Source organism: Passer domesticus, chromosome 5 (assembly GCF_036417665.1).
Source record: "Passer domesticus isolate bPasDom1 chromosome 5, bPasDom1.hap1, whole genome shotgun sequence".
Taxonomy (NCBI): Eukaryota; Metazoa; Chordata; class Aves; order Passeriformes; family Passeridae; genus Passer; species Passer domesticus.
This window is the reverse complement of record NC_087478.1, coordinates 51,355,565-51,380,685: the sequence shown is the minus strand read 5'-3', so window position 1 is coordinate 51,380,685 and position 25,121 is coordinate 51,355,565. Positions and strand designations below refer to the sequence as shown.

The following is a 25,121-nucleotide window of genomic DNA, read 5'->3' as shown; positions in this document are numbered from 1 at the left end:
CACCTGACAAGCAGGATACATGACAGAGTCAGCAGACATTTGGAGCAAGGGCTCCATTCTGTAGAAGTTTAATGCTGTGGGCAGCCCTGCAGGAGCCTGTTGTGTGGTACCAGAGCAAGAGGAATCACCTGCAGTGGAGGGGGAAGCACAGCCCCACTTGCCTGTGCACCTGGCCATGCAGCATGAGTCCCATGTTGGTGTGTGACAGAGCTGGGAAGAAAAACGCTGCTGAAACTGTCCCAGCTTTTGCTCTTGTCACATGTATGAAAGTTGATGTGACAGTGACAGCATGAATTACCCTCCTGGTTCACCTCCAGGGTGACCTCTGTGTGACATAGTGAAGGCTGCACTGCCATTGCCATGACCACGTGAAGGGCTGCCCAATGCCCGGGAGATGTGAGTGCTTGTGCCGTGCATGGAACAGCTACACCTCTGTGTAGACAACTTGCTATAAATATATAGTCTTGTCTGCAAACACCTCTTGAAGCACTATTATCTTAATGAGCAAGGAGGTTAGTAGCACTGAAGATACTTGGCCTGGAAGAATAGGAAGGTGCAATCTTGTGTACATCAGTAAATTCATGCCAGAATTACTGCAGAATTTAAAAATGTCTTCAGTGACAGAGAGATATTTGTGAGGATTAACACTTGCCTTAGCAAATTCACACCCGGAGCACGAGTGGGTTTTACTTGAACCGTATGCATTTGTGATGCTGGGTTAAATAGCTGTGGTTTTGACCCTTAACTGGGCAGTCACAGAATGGTTTGGGTTGGAAGGGACCTTGAAGATCATCTAGTCCTGACACACCTACGAGGGAAGGGACACCTTTCACTAGACCAGGTTGCCCAGAGCCCCATCCAGCCTGGCCTTGAACACATTCAGGGATGGGGCAACGACATTTCCTCTGCTCAACCTGTTCCAGTGTCTCACCAATAACACTGAAAACAGTCTGTGTACAACTGGGCCTTGCGGGTAGTGTGGCTATCACCACATATATATTTTATTACATTATCCAGAAGGATCTGCTGCTGCTGGTTGCATGATGGTAGGAACATTTCTTGCATTCAGAAAGACTGTCTGCTTTCTTTGCAAGCCCAGTATCTTGTGGGAGGATGTGGGTTGAGAGAAGATTGGAGGTTGGATACTGTCACAGCTGCTTTGTCTCAGGCCCCTTGAGGAGTTGGTAGAAATAGACCCCAGGCTTTCCCATTTCAGGCTAATGCCTGAATACTGAGGTGACATTTATTAATGACAAAGCAAAATGTAATAGTTCAGGGAAAAGCATGACATCTCTGACACTGACAGGTGTGTTGTAGTAGTTTTTGGGATCTAGGGCTTGGTATTTCCTTCAGTATAAAGAACCTGAGTTGATTCCTTGCTGAGATTAACACCTCTAAATCAAACCTTTGGACAGCAGGAAAAAATAGATTGCCAATTATTTTTGCTAAGATTAACACCTCCAAATCAACCTGGTGTAGAGCAGGAAAAAGATGCAGATATCCAATTATTCTAGAATGGAAACAATATTTCAAATTCTATTTGGATTTGGAACAGCATCCAAATAATCAGTGGGGTGTTTTTGTGTCTCTTCAACCCCCCTGAAGAGCAAGGAACAGCAAAACAACCCCGTGTCAGGGTTTAAGGTGGTGCAAACCTCTAGGTGAGTAGGTTTGACTGGCAGAAGCCTGAGTTCAGCCTCACCTGCAGTAGCTGCAGTCCCAGCAGCAGTGGATATTGAGAAAGGCCTGTAAGGGGCTGCAGTGCAGAAATGTCTAGCGGGAGGGTATAAAAAAGAACTATATTTCTTGGTTTTTTTTAGCCAAGGGAGATGGAAATAGTTTTACAAGGTTATAACATGCTCCCCAGGATTCAAGCTTCAGAAAATCATTAAACTCTTGAAAGAAAACTCAAGGTAGCTCCATGAAGAGCTGGAAGAGAAAAGACCAAAGAAAATATTTAACTCTAAGTAGAAGTGCAGTTTTTTCTGCAAGGGTCATCAGGATGAGCTGTCTCCCTCCTTTATCTTGGTGAGGTGGCTTTTTTGAGTGCAGGTGGCATAAGTGCTGAACTGCCTTCTCAGTATGTGTTCATTTGTATTATCATAATCTTGAAAAAGGTGAAAATGATAAGGTAAAACATGCTGGCAAACCCAGACACAGTTAATGCAGTACCGTGGATTTTGTGTCAACAAGCTGAGTGATTCTGAGGTTATATTGTTGTCTGTTGTGGAGATATTTAAAACCCCATTGGTAGGAGTGCTGGGAGAAATAAAGGGTTTAGAAAACAGAATATAGCTTCGTTTGGCAAAGAGTAGGTGTGAGCCATATGGAGTCCAGATGTTCTCGATGCCTTCTGAAAAAGTAACAATTCCAGAGTTGCTGAAGGAGGAATTTCAGACTAAACAAATGAGAAAAATATGTGGCTGAACACAACAGAGCTTTTGAGCACAGCAGTCTCTCCTGCCTCTCTCACCTCTTTGCTATCGCCCCGTTTCAGTGCCTTCTGTGGGAATTTTTTAATATCATGTAGAGAAAAGCACATCTTGATAGGCAGAATAGTGTCTCAGCATCTGTCTGCAGTCTGAAGTTAGCAAACAATGCAAGGTGCTCCATTTTGAGGGATAACAAAGAGAAAAATGTTTGAGGCAGAAATAAATAGAAAATATAAAAGATTTTTAAAATTCTCTAATTTTCAAACTCCTTTCTTTCTGTATAGGCATCAGTATTTTCTCTTTATATCCTGATGCTGAATGGTAACTTTTTTATTAATAATACATGATTTGCATTTTCAGCACATCACCTCATTTACATTTTACTTGTCAAGCAACTTGAATACAAGGAGGTAGAGGCCTCAGCTCTGCAAACATCTCTATGTACGAATAACAGTTCAATTAAGCAAAGATATACATATGCATGTGTTTTCAGGGTGGAAGACTGTGTTCCTCGTGAGGTTGATTTTGGAAGTTTAGGGTTTATTCAAGTTGAGAATAGAGTCCATGTCTCTTGATAGGCAGAATACTCTGAAAGCCATTCTTCGTTGAATATGTGAACCTGCCTTGTGTTTGCACGGAAAACAGATTTCCTGATGATTCAAGTTACTTTTCTGTACATGAAGAAAAAAGAAAGGCTGATGGAAATGTGTGTGACAGGTATTGTTTAGGAATTCAGGACCATATTCCTTAAAAACCTGCAACACAATTTCTTAGTCTTGCATCAGCTGTATTTTTCTGCTAAACTTACCAGATCCTTACACTTTGTGTTATCTTCAGCTGAGATACCAGATACCTGTGCCGGTAGAAGTCCCATGCCTAACTGCAGACATAAAGGCAAATTATGTCTGTTGTCAGATTAATTATTTTGGTTTGGGTGTACAAGAGGAAAAAAAGAGAGGTTGAAATGTAAAATTGTTCTCTAGTTGACTGAAATTTCGTGTTAGGAAAAGCCCATTTCTGTAAGCTGTGTGCTAAGAAGATGCATCCCTACTCTCGGACCGTGTCAGGTGTGAGATTGTGCTTTGTAGTATATCTTGCCTTTCTCTGACATCCTTCTAAGGGATGAGTAAATTTAATCTGCTGTAAAATGAGTGATGTCTACTGGAGTAGACTCCTTGTGAGAGTAACAGTCCCAGGTTTGAAGCCAGCAGCCTCCACCTGCCCTAAGCTTGTATGCACAACAGACTAAGTATAACTGCAGTATCTTCTTGTCAGGTTCACCTTGTCCAAATTAAGCTAGGAAATTGGTTTTCTTGAGGCATGCTCCCAGCATTTACTCTCATTAAGACTTCCTGCTAATGTGAGTGCTCAGCAGTATTTTGCCTTCGCAGATTACAAAGCTAATGGGTGAAGGCTGGAGCTAATGAATGGCCTCCTCAGTGTTCTGGGCTGAGAAAAACACCTCTCAACTTGGAGGATTTGGCCTGATTTGTAATGTTTCTCATTTCAGAACAGCTCGTGACACACAGGTACCATGGGCCAGCTGTTCTCCTGGGGTCATGCCAGGTCCAAGCAGGAGAAAATTACCTTGGACCCCTAAATGCAGGTGGTCACAGCTGACATGGTGGCTATTCCTGAGCTTGGAAGTTCACATGGAAATATGTGGAAGGTGATCAGAAGGGCACTTTAATGTCTGTTGCCTTTGGAGCTACAAGTAGGGTCCTGTTTTCTGTGTTAGTGGCACTCAGGGAGAGAAATGCCATTAGGACGTTTTGTTTTCTTGTCTCGCACCTTTTCAGATTTTCTGGATTTATTCAATAGCTGTTCTAGCAAGGTGAAGTTCATGTGCGTGATCATGTGGGAAGGTCAGAGAGGATCATTAAATGACCAACGAATTACCATTGAGAGCACAAATGTCAGTCTAGATTCAGTCACCCCTGCTTCTGACCTCAAATAAATGTGAGGTTTGGGATGTATGGACACACAGCAGTCCTTCAGGTGTTAAAAAAAAATGATGGCTGCACTGTTGTAATGCTCATCATCCTGTTCTGTTGGTGAGCCTCACCCTTGAAACACGTGTTCTCTGTGCTATGTAAAGGTCCTCTTAAATAACTTAGTAATACAAACATTTTTACCATGAATTAGAAGGAGTCAGCAAGCTCCTTCGGAGGATTTTAGCAGTAGAGCTGTGAGAGATGATTCAAGGAGCTGAATTCATAGTCACCAGGAAGTGCTAATGATGCTGATAGTGAAAGACAGAGCTTCCCCTTGGCGATTTAATGATGGAGAGAACAAACTGAAGGCTCCCAACCTCTTGGTGTCAGGGTCCTTAGAGACAGCAGACAAATCTTTGCTCAGTGCAGCAAAGAAAAAGCTCTTGGACATCAGCAGTGCCTGAATTCTCCGGGGTTTTGTGCTGCCTGTTAGAGCAGAGAACCTGCACAATGACCCAGATGGGCTGTTTAATGAGATGGTTCTCTAATGAGGGGATATCGTTTTAAAGCTGAGCAAATAAAGTGTGAGATGTAGTTTCAGATGCTTCCTTTTTTGGGTTTTACTGTGTGTTTGACTGTCCTACAGCCGAACAGGAAAAAAAAATAAGGTGAACAAAAACTCTGGCGTTGCAAAGCAGTATTTCACAAAAGCAGATCTGTCCCGTGTTTCCAGATTGTCTGGAATATTACCTGTTACAGATGGAAAATTTGTTATGGTTTTTTATTTTTTGTCCCAGGAGAAGGTACCATTGTAGCTGTTCAGCCAGAGAAAGGGTGGCTAAGTGTACATTGCAAACACATCGATGTGAAGCCATCCATCTCGATGACAGGAGGACAAAGAAACACAGCGGGTGTTTTGGTTACTTTTTCTTTCTTTGTTATTGTTTTTCTCTAGCATGAGGGACTTATCACTGTAATCTCCTGTTATTTCTGCTTTTCTTCCAACTTTACAGTAGTTTTTGCAGGTCTCTCTCAGTTTTGTGGAAGAGCCCCAAAAACAACAAAATCAAAACCTGGCAATGGAATAAAACCATGTGTGGCAGGGTACATGCACTAGAGAAAAAAAATATGATTGCAGTAGTAAATTTAATCTGGCAGCTCTTAGTTCTGAAATAAATGACTTTGAGACTTTCATTTTCCTTTGGTGTGGTTTGGACATACAGTAACTCACTTATTTCTATGTTATGGTTTCTGATTGAGCTGTGTGTGGAATTTCCTGTAACTTTTATGAATTATCAGCCAAGTAGTATTGATTTGTTTATTTTATTACCTATATATTGATGAGTACAATAATTTCCTCTGTGTGTGTGACTTTTCCCAAGTTTTAAGGATTCTTTGGTTTGTATTTAGTGTGTATCTTAAAATACGTGCAATTTTTGTCAGCCATGTAATATTGGGCTGGTAAGTTTAATTTTAGTCCAAGTCATACTCACACTGGTGAATTAAACACTAGTGGATTGTTAGTAAATGCACTATATTATAAGGTATAGATTTCTTTTGCCATTTAGGGGGATGTATATTGCTGTAAAAAAACCAGTCTTTTTTAAAAATAAGCCTTTATATTTTACAACCTCACAACAAAGATAGTGTGTGCAAAGTATTTAGAGAAACATAAAGATTGTAAAAACAGAAAAGAGGGAATCCCTTCATATCACGTCTCATTTCTAGTTGGTAAGTGCCTCGTCTCTTCTGCAGCTCTATAAAACCTTTCTCTTTGAGTGAAGATCTCTTTGAGTGAAGATATGGGAGGACAGATTTATTGCCATTCCCCCACATACTTGATTGTGGGCAGTTTTTGATGAGTGTTGTATTTTCACACGTGTGACGGTGCAGTGGCCGCCCGTGGTTGCTGGGCATGGGCGTAGGGCAGTGCTGGTGGTGCCAAGTCCTGCTCGTGTGGCTATCAGCTGGCAAAGCCTGACCAGCATAAAGCCCCAAGGGTAGATTCCATTACATGAGTAAAATTGCAGCTTTTTGGTATTTCTGTATTGCTGTGGCCGAGATCTAATGATGCAGCTTTTTATCTGCTTGTGTAGCTGAAGATTAGAAGGAATTACTCCAAAAAGCCACCTGTGCTTGCAGAACTTCCAGTGTAATTTCCACTTTCTGCAGGTCCCCCCTGGCTCCTTCTGTTTAATCCCCACTGCACTTGCCAAATGTTTCCACCCTCTTCCCTGTAACCCTACAGATAAGAGACAGCCTTTGGAGTAACTCCTTGTACCTCCTTATCAATTCATTTTATGCTATACTCAGGTTTTTCTGATACATTTGCTTCTAACAGCATTGATCTGTCTGTACCATTCACGGTATTACAGCTTCCTTGTCTGTATATCAAAGCAGGAATAAGATTTTGAATTGAAGACTTGTAGTCTTCAAGAATTTGAGGTGTAGATAATTTTTTTTTAAATTAGTGAATCCCATTTAAGATGCTAAGCAAAAATGCCCTCTTCTCAGTTGGTGAAATTATCCCAGTTGACTGTGAATCACGCACAGTTACTGTATAAACTGGATCACTTCTAAGGTGGAAGCTGTGTTCTAATTACACTTTTCCCTCTGCAGCAGCCTGCTGACTTCACCACCCTCCAGTGCTGGAGCCAGCTGTTGGCCTGTGTCAGCATTGCGTGTGCGCTAGGCTACACTTGGAGGACTTGAGGACAGCTGCAATGGCCAGATTTTAAAGAGGGCTGTTGTTAAACCTTATATTGTTACACTTACACTTGTTTTCCTAATACAGTCAGTTGCAGTGCCCAGCTATAGAAGTGTGTGATTTCTTGCTGATCTGACACCAGCCTTTGTGTTGAATCCTGTACTTAAATCTCCAAGTTTTCAAGCTGCAGCTTGGTACAAAGGCTTGATGATGTAATTATTTTTGTTGGCAAGCCTAACACTTCAAGATGTTCCAGAGTGAATAGTGATGGAGTCTGTCAAGTGATTTCTTGAAATCTCTGAAGTTTATGATGAGTGAATTTTGCCATTCAGTGCTTTCCTCAGTGATTAGCCTTACAGTGCAAATCTGGTCAACACATGAGCTTTCGGGTCAAACTGTTCACTCCCTTCCTCTTTCAGATTTTCATGGATACTTTTCTTTCATGTTTTTTCTTAAAATCAGTTCTTTGAGTTCACTAAATAAAAGTTTACAGAACTTGATGCAAAGTTTACATAAAATGACAGAGAAAAACATTTAAAAAAAATATTACCAGCAAACTACGTTAAATCGTGCCAGGCTTTTGTGAGTACCCATCACTGAGGCTGGGTATGGCTGCCAAATGTTGTTTCCAGCAAAGATTGACAAACCCCACATGAATTTTAGGTTAAATTGCTTGTAAATACTTGTCTTTTGCATGTGTTTTCAGCTGAGGTGGTTAAACAAAGGCTTTGCAGAGGTGTGTTCTGCCTCTTGTTTGGATGGGTTGCACACCTTCTGGATGGCACTCCTGGCATCTGCTACTTCCCATTGGGATTTTGGAAGGAAGTGATTAGCAAGCTGCTGATGAGATCTAGTTATACCCAAAAAAGAAAGAGGGGACCAGATTTTCCAAAGTGTTTTACTCAGTGGTCATCTCAGCGACTCTGTTGCTGTTGCTTCTCATTTATCTTTAATTAGTGATGAAGAACTTGAACTGGTATAATATTTTTATAGTAGGATTTTAAAAGGCTAAAAAGCAGGTGAATTGATGAATAAAAACGTCCCACCATCCCTAATCTTTATTGTGCTGATGATAAAATCAGTATTTGTTTTACCTTGTCTGAAAGCTGTTTCCTGCAGTCTTCCTCTGGTGTAGAATATTCTGCTGAATCCATGGTTGTGTTAAAGTCATTTATCACTGTCTCTTGGGGTTTTTATTAAACTTCTCTTAAGAGTGAAAAGGTGATTCATTTGTGTTTATAGGAATAGCTGAAAGCAAGGAACTGCTGTGACATCCAATCCAAAATTTTCAAATTGTGTTATACTTAAAATCACCATGGTTTATACAATTACTAATTTCTATTAAGTCCTTAGTGGCATGTTTGCATTCAAAGCATGGCATAGGCGGGTTCTGCAAAGCACTTGGGCACTCCAGTCCCACCAAGCAGTTCCAGCAGGGAGAGGTGTTGGGACCCTGCTCTGGCATTTGGCCCCCAGGTTCTGCCTCTATCCCCAACCCTCTCTTCTGTTTTCATATCGCTAAAGCTCGAAGTGTTGGAGTGATTTAAGAAATAATGGTAAGATCATGAAACAACTTGCGAGACATAATCTCTTGTTTTGGGACTTTTGCATGAATTATATGCGTATTACTCTATATTTTTATAAACCCTGTCAATACAGATTCCTTTCTGTAGCTATGAATTATTTTCACTCTTCTCTTTCCTTAGCAGACAACACAAGCTTTTCTTTGGCATTCTTCTTTATCTTCCCCTCCCCCACGCCCCAAAAAGATGAAAGAAAAGCAGAAGGCTTTGATAGATTTATTGCCTGTAAATCTTTGAAAGGTGCTACTAAAAATCTCAGACTGAATGGTTGGGATACCAGTGAGGATCCAGTTAAGAACCATGTCTGATGTGGTCAGTAAAGTTCTCTGCCTGTTTGATAGTTTTCATAAGGCTGCAGGTCTTGGATTCCTGGGTTTTCTTGAGAACTTTTGCTCTGATGTGCAAGAGAATGTGTTTTCTGTTTTTCTTTTTTGAAGAGATAAGTTTGACAGCATTACTAGAGCAGATTGAGTGCTGAAAGCTGTGGAAATAAAACAGCAAATGAAAGAAGTCCAGTTTTACTCATAAAAAAATTCTTTATTTTTAGGCCAATTTTGGGGCTTTTTAACATTTGGTTTTCCCAGTAATGAAATGCTTTAAAGTATCTTTGAGACTGTTAAACAGTTCAACTAAGCTACTTCCTAACGTTTCACTGCCCTTGAATATTTGTTCTGTATGATTTGAAATGTCTGTACTTTGGTTTTGGGGTTTTCCCCCCTTTCATTCTCCCGGGTAAGCTGTACAGTTGGTGACCTCTTTAATGAATATAAAGTGTGCTTTTGTCCTTGCAGTTTTCTTTAGAGGTTTTTTTGGGGTTTTTTTTTTTTTACAAGGCACAGTTTAAGAATTGAAATATTATACATCTGGATTTATTAAAGTCACAGTGCTGGGTGAGGGGAGCGTTTTATTTTAAGAGCACTTCATTTTCACTTTTGGATAGCCAAGTAATCTTTGAAATGCTCCCAAGGAGAAGAGCCTGTGCCCTTCTGCTACTGAGGCCAAGTCATCTGCCCATGTTTAAATAAGCCACCATTTTCAGAGTTTTCTTTTGACAATTGGTTTGTTGATAAAACCTACTGAGGGAGCTGCTTATGTGCCATAGTGCTTCTCAAGGTGCTTTCTAAATGTCACCGAAACAAGCTTCTGTGGCATCACTAATTTTACACAGGGATAAACAGGAATGTGCATTGGTATTTTTGGAGGCCAGGCAGGGCTGGGCTTGTGGATTAAGTCCACTGAGCTGTGGTTTTGTTGCAGGTACTGATACATCTGCTCCTGTTCGAGGCAGCAGATTGGAAGTAGAACACCTTAACTGTGTCAACTGAGAGGTCTAACCATACCCGCCGGAGTCATGAAGGCCTGAGGAAAATGAATGCTCTAATATTAGTTAATTGCTTTGAAGATATATATTGAAAATAAGAGTTCTAAGTATCTTGGTAAATATTGTTTCCTTTATTACAGCAATGTATCTCATTTTATGGGAGTCATTTGCAGCAGCGCTCAGTTTGTGGTGCTAAAGCAAACCCATCAATGTGCTTTACGAACTCGAGGGCCGCTTTGCGCTGGTGGCTCCCCTAAGCCCGAGGATGCTCACCCACACGTGCAGCTGCACGAGCTGGAAGCCGAGCCCGTTTCCGTGCCTGCCTGCCGCCACAGCCCGCAGACCACACGGCACCTGCGGATGTCACGTTCGTCCCTCAGGGACATGTCGTTCTCACAGGCTGGGGTGGCTGCAGAGCCCTCCTGCAGCAAGGAGGAGCCAGCCCAGCTCAGGGCAGTGCTGCTTTCCCTTCTCTTGGGCTGGCAGTGGTGTGGCTGTGTCATCAGCCTCCCTGCCGTTCCCTGGCCACCCTTGCAGATTCCCGGCTGTAGGCTGTGGTGTGTGGAGATTTGGTCAGCAGCCAAAAAAAACTAACGGAGGGAATTGAATAAAGAGCGGGTGTTGGCACAGGCCCAGCCGCGCCGGTGGGGAGCTGCCGCTGGAACAGGGCTTCCATAGGCAGCCAGTTCACTGGTGTTTGTCACCAGCTGAGTTCCAGCACAGCAGACAGCTTGCAGGCCTGTGGGAGTCACCTTCCACATCCAAAACTCTGGGCTCTGCCCAGCTTAGCGGGAGCTTTTCTGGTGTGTCCTGCGTGAATCTGCATTCAATATCAAAACAGGGTGTTAGCCAAACAATTTAGTTGTTACTAGTCAAGTGTCTTGCACCTGGACTGCAAGGTGGGACACCATGGGGCGCTTAGTTCAGGGGGAAATGTGGTGGCTTAGGTGCTTGCAGGTGTTTGTGTGGCTGAGATGATGGGCTGCACAAGATGGGCTTGGCAGGGCCTGAAGGCTTCATGGTCAGTAGATAAACTGCCATTATCCAGCTAAAAGTTGACAAAAACATGTTTCCACCCAGTCTAGATTCATAGGATCACAGAATGCTTTGGGCTGGAAGAGACCTTGAAAGGCCATGTATTCATACCCCCTGCAATGAACAGAGACATCTTAAACTCAATCAGAATCCTTTGAGCCCCATCCAGTCTGACCCCGAGTGTTTCCAGGGATGGGACATCTGCCATCTCTCTGGGACACCTGTGCCAGTGTTTTACCTCCCTCATTATAAACAAATTTTATCCTTGTACCTAACCTAAATCAACTCTCCTTGTCTCACCAGAGTCTTCTCTTCTGCAGGCTGTAGAACACCAACTCTCTGTCTGTTTTCTTAGAAGTGTTCCACCCCTCTTATTATCTGTGACCTACTCTGGACCCATTTCTACAGGTCCATGTCTTTCATGTGTTGAGGACCCCAGAGCTGGATGCAGTTCATCTCTATTAATGTATTTCTGGTCTTTGGATGAGACATTTCCGTAGTTGTTGTCCTTAATGTTGCCTTCATCTGAAGAAGGTCTGCATGTTCTGGCTGCCTCCAGGATGCATAATCTGTCTCTGCAGTAGTATTACGTATTTGAATTTCTCTGCTTGCTTGCTTCAGCCTGATTTCTTGGTCAATCTGCTTTTGAAGTACCTGAATTAAGGTGGCTGCACGGTTAAAATGAAATGCAAACTGGTGTTTGTTTCAACAGAGCTGTCCTTACATGTTGCTTCCACACACCCCAGTAGGTTGCTGTTAACTCATGAAAGGTATGAGGAATGGTAGATCACGTGAATGTTATCACACACTCAGCTGTCAGTTCGTTCCCCAAAAGCATACAGAGTGGGTTAGTGTAAGGATTATTTCCCATAATTTATGGTTTTATTGTTTTCCTTCTCTACGGCTGCTTGCATTAATCTTTTATGTCCTATCAGTAAACCAGAGTTCACAAGCTCCTTATCTCTCTTTTCTACATTATATTGGTCTGTGCTGACTCTTGAGTTATGTGCCTAAGGACATTTTAATCATACTTTAATGGCACATGAAAGCCATTGCTTCATCCTGCCTATTTCCCATGATTCTGAAGTCATCACAAGAATATTTTCCTCGTTTTCTTCTGAGATCTTCAAGAACTGTCTGTAGCAGTCATATTTTACTTCACCCCCTGTCATGATGTGCCAACCCCAGAATGTATTGTTTGTTGTATGAACAATTCAGATTGTGAAGATCACGAAAAATGAATTCAGGGCAGTGGGTGTCTACATCTGCATCTTGTTTCCCTGTCTCAGAGTGTGCAGGGGAAAACCATGCTGCTGGACTTGCCCTTTCTGAGTCAGATCTCTTCTGAACACTTTTAGCTGAAGAACTCCAGTGGTGGGTGGCAGCTTTAAAATCAATCCATAGCCAAACACAAAGGACAAATCCTCTGTTCCTCTTTCCAGCTGTCTCTGAAGAAGAAAAACTTGGCTCGTAAGTTCCAGTTGTTCACACTGTGATCAGGGCAAATTCAAGGTTTCTTGGGAATCCATAAATGTGAGCTGGTAGAATTTTTAATCTTTATGGCATTCAGTGAAGGGTAAAACCTGTATTCCCAATGTGCGTAATTTTGAGCCCTGGTTTTGAAGGCTTTCAAACTGTTACACTGTCATTACTTTTGCCATGATTGCTACACTCATTGCTTTAAATCACTTGAGCTGGAGGTTTTTTCCCTGATTGTTGGCCATAAAGTTAGCTCTGAATTCAAAGTTTCAAGTAGTGGCTGCCTAAGCAGCGTGGGGAAGAGAGCCCATGGACATAAGTCAGTATGGGTGGTGTGTTCACACAGTTGATTTCAGAAACCAAATAGAAATGTGTCAAATTCCTTAGCTAAGATTAGTGGACAAAGCATACCAGCTGAGTGCTGAACAAAGGTGAAACTGCCCAAGGAAGGAGTTTTAGATACATGAAGTGGATAAGTTTCACTGCTTTCATGTGGCATGGAAATACCAAGAACAATTTATTGGTATGTGGAAGAAGAAAAGGTGCTCACCATTTTTTGTCAAAATTCCTCTGAATTAAACACAATCTTTCAGTTTTCCTACTGGCAGAATTGGAGTGGAGGGAGGTTGCTTCCGTATCTGCTAGTGTTAGAAGCAACTTTATTACACAACAAACCATTTTGAGTATCCACTAAATCCATTGTTAGTCATTTAGAGACATGATTAACATGAAGAATTTGACAAAAGAACTTTCTCATTATGCAAACCTTGCATCAGAAAAGGTGACTCGTGTGCAACATATCTTTCACATGTTGCATCTGTGTAACATATCTATAATGGTGCAAGAGAAAATGATAGTTTCCCATTTAAAATGAACACTTTAACTTTGCCTATTACTAGTTAGTAATTTTTTTTGTCTCTGAGTGCATTAAAACTTCATTTAAAAGACCACAGCAGTAAGAAAAATTGCATTGATTTACTTAATAAGGTATTTTCTTGCTGCTGGGATTGATGCTCTGCACACCATGTTCAAAAGCTGTCAGGTGCCTTTGTGGCAGCACCCTTAGCCCTGTACTGTGGCTTAGCCCTCTCTCAAAATGCTTTGAGGAGAGGAGTCAGACCCTGTGGCCTGGTGACTTTTGAGGTGGAATGGAAGCACAGATAAACAGGGGACAGGGCATGGTGACTCATTGTTTGCATGTTGTCTTTTGGCTCCAGCAAAGACCCACCAAGAGGCCAAGCATCTCTCTGTGCAGCCAAGTCTAACTCCTGTTCCAGCTCTTAGCAGCAAGAATTGCTTCCCTGGTTACATATTTCTGAGCAAATGAGCTCCAAGTGACAATTTTTCAACAGTGGGAACTCTGGATACACATGCCTGCTTTAATTTCACATTGTATGTGCATATATATATATATATGAACTCTGTTTAAATCTCTTAATGAAGCTCATTGATCACTCTTGGCCTTGTGTAGCAGTTCCTGTGGCTAGGGTCAATGGTAGTGTGTTGTCTTCTCATGGCTGGAGACCACAAATCTGCAAATTATTTAAACTGCAGGGTTCTGCCTTTTCACTAGAACAGAAAAAAATAACTAATTACAAATTTATTTTATTTTCAGATTGGAAATTTAATCTATTTTTGTTCTTTTCCCTTCTGACGTGCAGCTGAGACAATGAAAACTTGCTTGTAGTGTTGTGCATTGCAATTAAATTTCATGGTGTGCTTTTATGCTGCAAAACAGTAGTTCTTATTGAGTCAATGTGTTTCCCAAATAAAATGAACTTCATAATTCTCTTGTAATTCCCTGTGCTTCGTATAATTGTTAGTATTAAGAAATCTAAACCAGGGAGCATTTTGTTATGTCTGTCCATAGAGAATATGGTTGGAATAGGTACAACTTTAGTTAGTTTAGGAGCTGTACCCACCTGCGTGACGCCACAAGCACACATCTGTTTGGGGACTGTGCCTGAGTGGAGGAAATTGAGTATATTGTCACTGGTTTAACAGTTAATTTTGGTGTCTTTCCTATCTAAGATTTTGACTTGAATCAATTTTGAAGTGTTATATTCCATTTCTGTGTCCTTCATTGCATATAGTGCTGCTTAAGTCAGCCAGTCAGTTATGTAATGCTGACCCACTGAAGCCCTGCCTGGAAGTTTCCAAACACCGTTTGGTTTCTTTCAGTCTGCTTCAAAGAGAGAAGGCTAGATAAAATCAGCAGATGTAATATAGCTGGCAAGGCAATTACAGATACCTGCTGTATTGTTGCATGTCCCTGATTTCAGTTGCTTCTGATATGGTCCTAGCTTTTCTAGGGCAGTCAGTTCCCCAGAATAATTTAAAAATACTTTTTTTTTTTTTTTAAGTGGTGGGGTTTTTGTGTGTGGTGTGGGGTTTTTTTTGTTTGTTTTTTTCTTTGTAGTTTCAGCAGAGTTGTCTCAGCTGTTTCTAAAACCAAAGCTGTGAGAGCAGAACTGCTCTGTGGTTTGTTCCTGAGCCTGGTTTTGGTGCTTTAGTATTTGGTGGAGCTGTGCTTGGAGGTGAAGCAGCTCCACAGGGCAGCCAAGGCACTGCTGAGGATTTGTCCCAGTCCCTGCAAGGGCACCAGTGGAAAGATGGGAGCCCATAGGGAATGGCATTTATTCAAAGCAAAGGATGGATAAGATGCATCACGTCAAAGTCATGCTGGAAACCACGCTGAACCACAGAGATAAAATAGCGAGTGTGTTTATTCATTAGCTACTGTCTGTTCAGTGCTCTGGAGAAGGCCCTGACATAGAAATGGTCATATATTCCTGTACTACAGGGGTTTTGGTGTTTGTTGGTCTGTGAGTTGCTAGGTGAAGCAGAGGAGAAGATTAATAATGCAAAGGTTCAAGTCTTCAGATTATGCATAAATGAAAACTGTATTTGACCTTTAACCACTTTGAGAATAAATGTGCAGCCATTTCTCTCTGGGAAAAGTAATAGAGGGCATATTTTTTAAAAAAAATATGTTAGCTATTTTAGGAATAAAACTCTGTATCTTCATGTAAAACCCAGAATGTAGGGATGCATACTGTGCATGGACTAAAAGGAACTATTAGATGTCTGTAAAATAAACTTAAGTCTTTTTTGGATAAATCAGTAACCATGTAATGTGCACATGAACACAGTTTGTATTATAGCTGGGTAGGGAAGAGTGTGTCTATCAGCTCTATAAAACCTGAATTATTTGAAATGGGTTCAAGCAGACAATCTGTAGGGGAAACGGTCATAAATGTGTGGTAGCAGCATAGGCTAACCTCTCTTCTTGTAAATTTTTTTCCTTGTCTGTAATGATTTTGCCATATATATGTATGTATATAGGTTAACCTTTACTGGTCAGAACTGATTTATTGTTGTGGGTGTCTGTATATCAAAGGACTGAATGGTAAAACACGTGCTATTAACAGACAATTTCTATTTAGTAAGCCAAGAGGAATTCTGGAAGAATGTAAAGGTTACTTTTAGAAAGGACTGTCATCTGGCTGGTATCCAGGGTTTCCAGTCAGTGAAAGTTTTAGGTGAGTATTTGGCTTTACATACATGGCAAAACCCCACTGAAGTTTCTCCTTCCCTGAGGGAGGATGGGTACCTTGGTCCCATGTGGGTCAAGGCTATCAGTCCCTGAGCTCAGGTGTTTCACAGGTGGGGGCATCTCACCTGCTGGGGATACCCCAGGTGATGCACCAAACCACACAGAGGCTGTAGGGCACGTCCTACTGAGGGCTTGTAGGCAGTTCAGGAGATTGCCATAATCCTGCATGGTAAACTTTGTGGGTAGGTGGTTTTTATCCTGCTGTGATAATCTGTTTGCTTAGTGTATCGTTAGCAGGGTGAGAGGGAATATAGTAAATTCTTGGAGTGATGGGATACTGCCCTAAAGCCAGTAAATAGCAGCTTGTGTTTCTAAATCATCTTATCATTATTTACTTTTATTAAGCATGGGCTTTCATGGTGAAGGTGGAGTGGCTAATCTGATAGTTATCTGTGCAAGCAGTCGAAAGGAAATCCTAATTACTTACCCTTTTTCTGTGGGCTCCACACACTCCAGTGTACCCAAAACTCATTCCTTGGGGGGCTAACATCCTGACCCCCAAGTCAGTGAGAGTTCTGGCAGAGCTGCCTGCATTTTCTTGGTGAGGCACGGCAACATGCAGCAGAAGTGCACTTTTGTTCACATGCATCTATAGGCTATGGGGTTTCCTTGCAGCCCTTGTGTCGTGTGTTTTCAGGTTTGATGGCTTACCGACTGCAGACCTAACTAATTGTATTTACTTTATATTTAGTGACTTTGCAGAAACCTTTAGGACTGATGGTTTAGTTGTACAGATTGAAGAATGGTGATGATTTTAGCAGCTTTGTGATATTATGGTAGCATTGCCTGAGCCAGAGTCCAAGGTTTTGGCAGTCATAGAGGGTGACTTAAAAAGCAAAGAGCAAGCACCCAGCTCTGCAAGCTTTGTCACACTCCCCTCAATCCCATTTCCAGCTGCTTCCACCCAGGAAATGGGAAGGGTGCAGTTGGTACCTACAATGGGAATGCTCCATGCTCAGTCTCAGCACTGTGTGTCTGTGTATGATTGTATTATGTGTCATTAATATGTGTATTATTTATACAGTTCTGTATAAGCTGATGGTGTTCCAAAGTGAAAGGAGTGCTTTTTGGCAAAACAGCTCCTTGTCCTGTAAAGCATGTTAATCTTTGCAAATATTGAAGCAAATGGAAGAAGTGTTTTTTTGGGTTTTCAAACTATTCTTGCCAAGTGTATGGTGGAGTATTAGTGCAACTGCTCAGAAAGAGAAGCACTTGAGTGTTTTTGGAGTGATGTGCCTGACCCTTGAAGTCATCTGAGGCCAAAAGGATGGTGGCACATGGAGAAAGCAATGGAAGATATGCTCTTTTGGACCAGGCATTTTGTGCTGCTTTACTATAGCTGCAGTACCTGGAACACGAGCCTGTTTGGATTGTAGGTCTTGCAAAACCAGAAGATGACGTCCTTGTGTGGGATTACTCATTTGCAGTTTGATACTCAGTCTGTCTTCTCAAGAAGCCCAAACCAGCATTGTTCCAAGAAGCTCACTGCTCACACATGGTAGTGCCCTAAGAGCTTCTGGTGCCGTGTGTGTCAAACCCTGGAGCAGACAGGGCTGGGTACAGGAGAGGTGCTCTATCAGCACTGTGGGGCTCTCAGGCTGTGCCCATATCACGGCTCTGAGGGGGAAGGCTTCACTCTGGGCTGGGCATTTCAGGGGACCAGGTAATGAATGAAGGAAATTACAGGCTCTGGGAAAGCGTATTGTAAGCTGTGAATCACTGAATCCTCTCTCATTCTGCTGTTATCAGCTGACGGGTCTTTGTCCGTAAAATAAAACCCATTAAGGCATTCTTAGTCATTTTTGGTGACTCAAAGGCTTAGACACCTTCTTTGAACTCTCAGTCTAAGAGGAACTTGTGCTTGTTTTTAGCCAAACCCATTTTTGCATGAGTTAATACTTCCGCACATTCCCAGGGTCACATTTCTGCCAGTGCACATTCTTTCCTCCTGGAGTATGTGTCTTAGGTCTTGCTGCAAGAGGCACTCTCATGGTTCAACTGGGTGCCATTAAATCTGCATTTCTTCAAACTTTCTCGCTTGCTGGTACTGTTAACACATTCATTGTGATCTTTTCTTCCATCAGGTTCCCTGTGACCTCTCAGCTTCTTCTTGGGTTGCCACACTGAAGGCTGAATGTGTTATATTTATTTGCATGTAGCAAAGAAGGAAGATGGTACTGGCATTTTTGTTTTCCCCTTTTTTTTTTGTATTTGAATGCCTCCTATCAAAAAGTAAGACAAAACCTTTTTGCCAGACATTGTGAGTTCTAGGGCAGCCTAGCTTAAATCAGGGTAATCTCAAGCTGATGGGTGCTCAACGTGAAATTAATGCACTCTGTCAGCTCTAACATCTCCCTGCCAAAAAAATCACAACTCTCACTGGAACTTTTATGGTCACTGTGACAGTGGAACAGCGTGACTGAGCAGAGTGTGCTTCGTGCAATTTTCCTGTTGAAAAGTTGTCCAAAGTTGATAAAATGCCCCTTTGTGGCCAACAGGGGGAGAGCAGTAGAGAAAATCACAGGCAGGTGAAGGCACAGGGTGCACATCAGTGCCCTCACTTTGGCATCAGCTGCCCCTCTCTGTGCTGTCATCCCACGTGTTGGCTGCCCAGCCTGTGGATGCACGCCGGAAAACAGCATCTTCAGCAGTACCACAAAGACCACTTCAGGAAAGTGGGGCAAGACTTTGGGGATAAGCATGAGGAGATGGATCTCCATTGCTTCTCTTGTGGACTAGCTTGCTCCATGTGTACTGCTTTTGTAGTTGTTTCTGTGGTGGTTTTGAGGATTTTGAAGTTTAGCAATTCAGTTGGCAAGACTTGAGATTTTCTTTTCCCTATATCCTAATAAAAACAAATGTAAAGCTGTAGTTGGTGATTTGGGAGCTCAGTTTCTATGTTTAGGGGGATTTAATTTTCTGATTCTTCTTTGTTTTGTAATATATAGCCTGAACAATGAAATCCATCCCACGTTCCACTTGGTTGTGCACCACTTAACTGCTTGGTGCTAGCAGAATATATCCTAATTTAGTTGAATTGTTGTTACTTGTATGCCATTTTAAGCAGCAGTGATTGCCACTCATTATCATTAGGCAAAAACTATTGCCTTTAGAGGGATCCTAATAGGGAGGACATCCCAGTTAAGTAGAATGTGCTCTGCTAAGAAACTTCATTACAAGAAAAGATGTCACCGTCACATTTTGTAATATAATTCTATTATCTTGTCTTCCTGTAGCATCTGCTCTGGTATCTTACAGAGAGGTGCTCTCTGCTTTGGATGATTTAGTTAGGCTCTCAGTTCTGTAGTTTTGAAGCATTATTCATTTGCTCTTCTCCTGGTTTTTCCAGGAGAGAAAGGGTGATCTCCTGTGGTTTAAATGTGTTAACTAGAGGCCTTATGGTCTTTTCCTGGTTTTCTCTGACACTCTTTATTTCACCTTGAATCAGTTACTAAACTGTCCTATGCTTCACTTTCACTTTCTCACTATATTAGACATGAATAATACCTTACCTGCATAATGCCAGTGTCTTGAGGTGAAGTATAGAGCTTTGTAATGCCTTTTCATGTCGCTGGGTACCGGGTCTTAAAAGCCACACAAAGGCAGCGTCCTTTTAGTCTCCTGATTCCTGTTCCTGCTCCACCCTTGCTCGTTTGTGCTGCTCTGCCTACTGTAAGACTCCAATTCTGGAAACTTGATCTCACCACCTAGCTTTCCCAAGTGCTTTGCATTTTCTCCATGTAAAGCCACTCCTTGTTATTTAACTGGGTTGGAATGTGTGGAAAGAAGACAGTTTGCTCATCTTGCCTTGAATGGTTTCCAGGTCACCCGTTAGCTGAAAGCAGTGGCTGATATGATTGGCTTTAAACTTTCCCCTGTGGTCTCATTTCTGTAAGGAGAATGTTTTCCATCTGCCTTGCCCATCAGGTGGACAAGCTAAGCCTGGGCTTAAACAGGTTGTTTAAAACAGTGGAGACCAGAGGGTTTCCTTCCAGGTGTGAGCTTGGACTGTAGTGTAGTGTGTGTCGCTTCACATTCACCCGCTCCTGTGTCCCTGGTGTGAGGGTGCTGAGCTCGGGGTGCTGCTGATCCCATGTCATCCCTCAAAATCTGCTGAGCACCTGGCTGCTGTCCTTCTCATGTGCTCCTGGTCGCCAGGACCACAGTGTGGGGTCGGGAGAGTTTTTCTGCATGTTGGAATACCAGCAAGAGGGGTTTGCAGCTAGTCAAGTATTTTGCTGTTGCAAAGGCAGCTGGCAATACCTTTGACCCTTTTATTTTTTCCCATACACCTTTATATTGTAGATATCAAGAATGATCTCTGGTGCTGGAAACTATTTTAGTACATGAGCTTGTGGAAGAAAAAGGGATTGTTTTTTGTTGGTGTTGGTGGGCTTTTTTTGTTGGTGTTTTTTTGTGTTTTTTTTTTTTTTTTATTTTATTATTGATGTTTTGTGAGCTCTTGGACTTCTCATGATTATGAGAGAAGACTGGTCTTAAAGACTTTCTAGTCCTGTGTTCCCATGTAATAAAATTTAGATATTGTAATGACTGAGGGGCTTTTCTGCTCCTGAAGGTACTCCTCTTGGGTAAGGCTGGCATTTACTTGAGCAATATAATATGCAGCACCACGTATTGGGGACAGCTCAGGGTTAACTACCATTTTCAGGCTCATTTTGTACAGCAATTTACCTTATATCTATCCTGCACACTTAAATTCTATAAACTCTTAGTAGGATCCAGCTATTCCTTGCAGTGGGAGTATAAAGTCTTCTCCAGATACATACATTTGCTTAAGATGTAATAGATAAAGAGGGAGGTAAAAGATTATTTGAATTACTTTCTCTTGAAAGTAATAGCACTTAAAGAAAAATAACAAGAGAGCAGCAAAGCATTCATGTTTCTATTCAGACTCTAAATTGGTATAAAGAAGTCTGGCCATCTCTCCAAAGGAATGAATGGTGAAATGTGAAGAAAGTATTTTTTGGTGTTTACAGCACTTATATTTTTAGTGAAAGCAAACACATTTGTATTAGGTATCTGCTAGATTCCTCAGCCATGGGTCAATTTGAATCACATTGTTCAGTGGGTGTTTTTATTAATTTCAATGCCTTTGAAAATTTGTTTTGTTTAGAACATGGGATTTGAATACTAAAGGAGAGGGAGGAGGCAAAGAATTTGAGATATTTGAGAGTTGGATGACATTAGATATTGCAGACCCATAAATATAGGCAGTGCACAGTTCTTACTTGCCTTGTTCTATCACTTTACGTGTATATACACACACACACATATATAGGTGCCATCATTTCAGGAATCAAGTGTTTGGGCAAGAGCTGGTATTTAAGTGCAAGTATCTGTCTAAATTAAGAAGTAGAGAAAGCTTTGATTTTAACAAATGTTTTTAAAATGACTCCTCTGTATTTAGGTGAAGTTTGGTCTACAATCCCTGTATTTCTCCTGCTCTGAAAAGCTTTAAGAGGTCACACAATGGCTGCTGTGTCTTGTGTTGGGGTTGCTCTTGGCTCTCGGGTCCTTCAGGCTGTTTTGCTGGGGAGGCACTGAGGAGCTCTGCTGGGACTGCTGCTGGGCACTGAGTTTGGGATATTTGTGTGATGCACTCAGTGCTGCAAGGACAGCATTGGTCAGCTCTGTGGCAAGCTCTGAAAGAAGTATGCAGGAAAGCATGTATTTCTGTGCCAAAATCTGCTTTGCAGGACAGGGTGGTGCATCAGCTAAGCCCAAGCTGGAAGAATTAATAGGTACTCCAGTCTCTGGGTGAGTTTGCATTAAGTTTTAAAATAACTGCTCCTTTTATATAAAAAGTCTGGGTACCTTCACTTGTAATTTTGTGCAATTCTTTGGTTTGGGATTTTTAAGTCCTTAGGGATTGAGTTCTGGCTTGTGCTTTAGCTGAGCCCAGAAGGCAGGGAAATGTGAAATTTATTAATTGTGCATCAGACTTTTTCTGTGATGTTGCTTTTTCTCTAGAGGTTTGGTGGGGGGATCATTAGGAGCTTATCACTGTGATTTTTTTAAGCATCCTGCTGATTTTAAAACATATGGATTTCTTCTCAGTCTTTCACCTATAGATTGCAGGGTACTCTGAGACCGGGGCAAAGAGAACACAGCAATGTTGGGTATGGCCCATTCTGGATGTGTCCACGCAGATCCATGCCCCAAGTAGGGTACAGAGACAAAGGGAAGCACCAAAAGAGGTGCCAAAATCCAAATACCCGGGAGTGCTTTGGCTGTCCTGCCTTGCTCCAGCCCTTCACAGCAGCTGGGCTATGGCTGCTGCTCACTGCTGGGTGGCACAGAGCAGACAGGGATGCACCCATGGGATCTGCCCTGGCATTCATCAGGCAGCTGCTGACTGCTTCATTTCCACTCTAGGGAATCACCGGGAAGAAGAGGGATAAAATAATGGGCAAAGAAGTGCACAGGGCTGAGTAACCATGCAGAAAGGACAGTGCCAGTTGAGAGAAAAGACAGGTACCACTGTTCATTTCTGAAGATACTGCACAGAAATCTTCAGTGTGGAATGACAGATAGAATTGGTAGTGACAGCCAGAAAAGGAACAGGGAAAAACTCCTGGTTTTCAGGCCTTTGGAAACTCAAGGTCCTCACCTTCAACACAATAAAGCTGAAAAAGCAAGTGAATAATACCAATTGGCAGAGAAGTAAAGTAAGGAAGTTGAACTGTAGCCAAACCAGTGAAAGATGGTGGTGGCTTTTTAGATGTTTCTATCTATCAAAAAAGATATTTATAATCACAAAGTGTTTATCTTTTCCCCCTCCTCTTCAGTTTGGTGTGCTCTCTTCTTCCTTGCTGTAGCCTTTCATCAGAAAATTTGAGCTTTACATCAAACACTGATAAAAAGAGAGGGGGTTTTTCTTCTAAAAAGCAGTGTAGTTGCTTTAATATTTTTTTTTGGAAAAAGAGTTGAAGCTAGAAGATTGGCTGAGTTGTGTGCCCATGCCATACAATTCCTTTTCTCCATGCTTGTGAAAACCAGATTTGATCCAGCAAAATTATGAGTTACAAACAAATCTTCCATCACCCCACTGGTCACTGGCCGTGGTCAATTATAGTTTTGAAGCTGATATAAGAATCAGATGTTTGGCTATTGTGTGTCTCTGCTAATCTCCAGCCCAAGTGTAACCCTTTGGCATGACACATCCTATAATTTGTTAGGTTTTCTAACAATAGCTAATTTTGCATTTCATTGGTGCTTTTCTCTCCAAGAGCCTAAGAATATGCTCCCCTCACTAAAGACCAGAGTAATTAATCATTAGGACTGTTTGTAAGGAAAAGGCCTAGTTGTGGGAACAGAGTCATAGGCAGAGTAGAGAATAAAATTTTTATATCCCACTGCATAAATCACTTGGAGAGATATCTTCTGTATATAATTATAATTTAAACAATTTGAATTTTATTTGTGAAGTTATCTTAAAACAGTTTGTTTTTTTCTCTGCACTTAAGGTGTGTTTCTGTAGAAAAATTATCTAATTAATTTTTGAAATATGCCATAAAGCTGATTGTGCTCTATTTCTTGTTTTTAGAAATCTCTTAGAATATTAGATCATTTTTACATCTGTTTTCTGCAGGGAAGACTCTTCAAATTTGGCCCTAATTTCTGTCCATTAAAATGATAAAGAAGAATCTAAAAAAAATGAGAGAGGATACTTACTAAAATATGCAGGCAAGCCTGCATTTTAAATGCAGGTGTTGTACTTCCCGAGCTCTGTGCATCCACAGAATATAAACGTTGATCAGTGCGCCAAGTGTTTATGAGAGTCAGCCACTGAGTGATGGCAGGAAAATTGGAAGAGCTTGTTTGATAAGCTGTTGTCGCTTTTATTTCCTTACCTCTTGGCTTTGAATTGTTCCCTCCCTGGTGCTGTGTGAGGTGTCCTGCTCTTTCTCTCCAGGGCACTTTCTTACAAGTTGTGTTCTGCACCTTCATGTGGTTGTTACAAGCCTGGGAGCAGGGCCAGGGGCTGGGAATTACTTTTGTTCCTGCTCGTCCATCTCCAGGATTTGAACAGGCTATTGGGGATTTTGTTCTGGTGCCACTGCTGCGTGCAGAGGATGATCCTAGTTTAGGTTGCTGTCTCAAGGCCGTGGTGGACAACACCTTTGGTCTTGGTTTTCTCAGGGTATACCCCTGCCTTTTTCTTTGGAATGGGCTTATTGAACCTGTGTCACCTCTCTCCTCCCAGGATGGATGTTTTTAGGTCTGTGCTGCAAATATAACTTGCAGATTCAGTTGGTTGTAGGGAGGAGATGGATGTGAGGAGGGAAATCCAAGGTGGTTTGGTGAAGCTAACAAGATGTCTGAGAAGCATCCCCTTTCAGGAACATTTCCTGATCTTGTAGTGCTCCAACAGTTGGCAGTTCTGTCAATCTACAGACAGAATTATTGGTCACTAGAGTTAGGTGTCATATATTTACTGAGCTGGGAAACTGGGAAAATTCGTCCCTTGAAGAAAACATTAAATATGTACCTCTTCCTTAATGGGTTTTGCAAAATCTGCTTGGCCTATAAGGGCAGAACCTACACTCTGTATTTAAAGGAAGAAGTAGTAAAAGCTAATGGAAAAAATATATTTCCTACTCTAGATTGTTTTCATCAATATTTGGAGATGAGATGAGATGATATTTAATCATTATAAAGAGGTACAATTCCACTGCCTCCAATGGCTCTCCACCTTTACATGTCCCAGAGGGATTAGGAAGGTGATGCTGTGAAAAGCATAGCCAGAGCTGACTGTACACAGAGCTTGAGAAGGGAGGAGAGCTTGCTCTCCAAGCTGGACCAATGCAGCTGTTGCCCAAGGCTGGTAATGCAGTGTTTGCTCTTGTAAATACGTTCTGATTTTTAGCATGACAATGATTTTGGTGAATAAATAGATGCCCTCCATCTATTCCTAAGGGCTTACATGTCATGGCAGAAAGTGACTTTTGTGCCTGAATGAATGTGTATGTAAATCATTTTATGTCAGTAGC

At 41.8% G+C, this 25,121-nt stretch overlaps 1 protein-coding gene across 3 annotated transcripts in view; it reads left to right on the top strand.

Annotated features, from left to right (window-relative positions):
• The window catches only part of ABTB3 (ankyrin repeat and BTB domain containing 3), a 161,491-nt gene that overhangs the window by 66,140 nt on the left and 70,230 nt on the right, over nt 1-25,121 (top strand). The window lies entirely within an intron of this gene.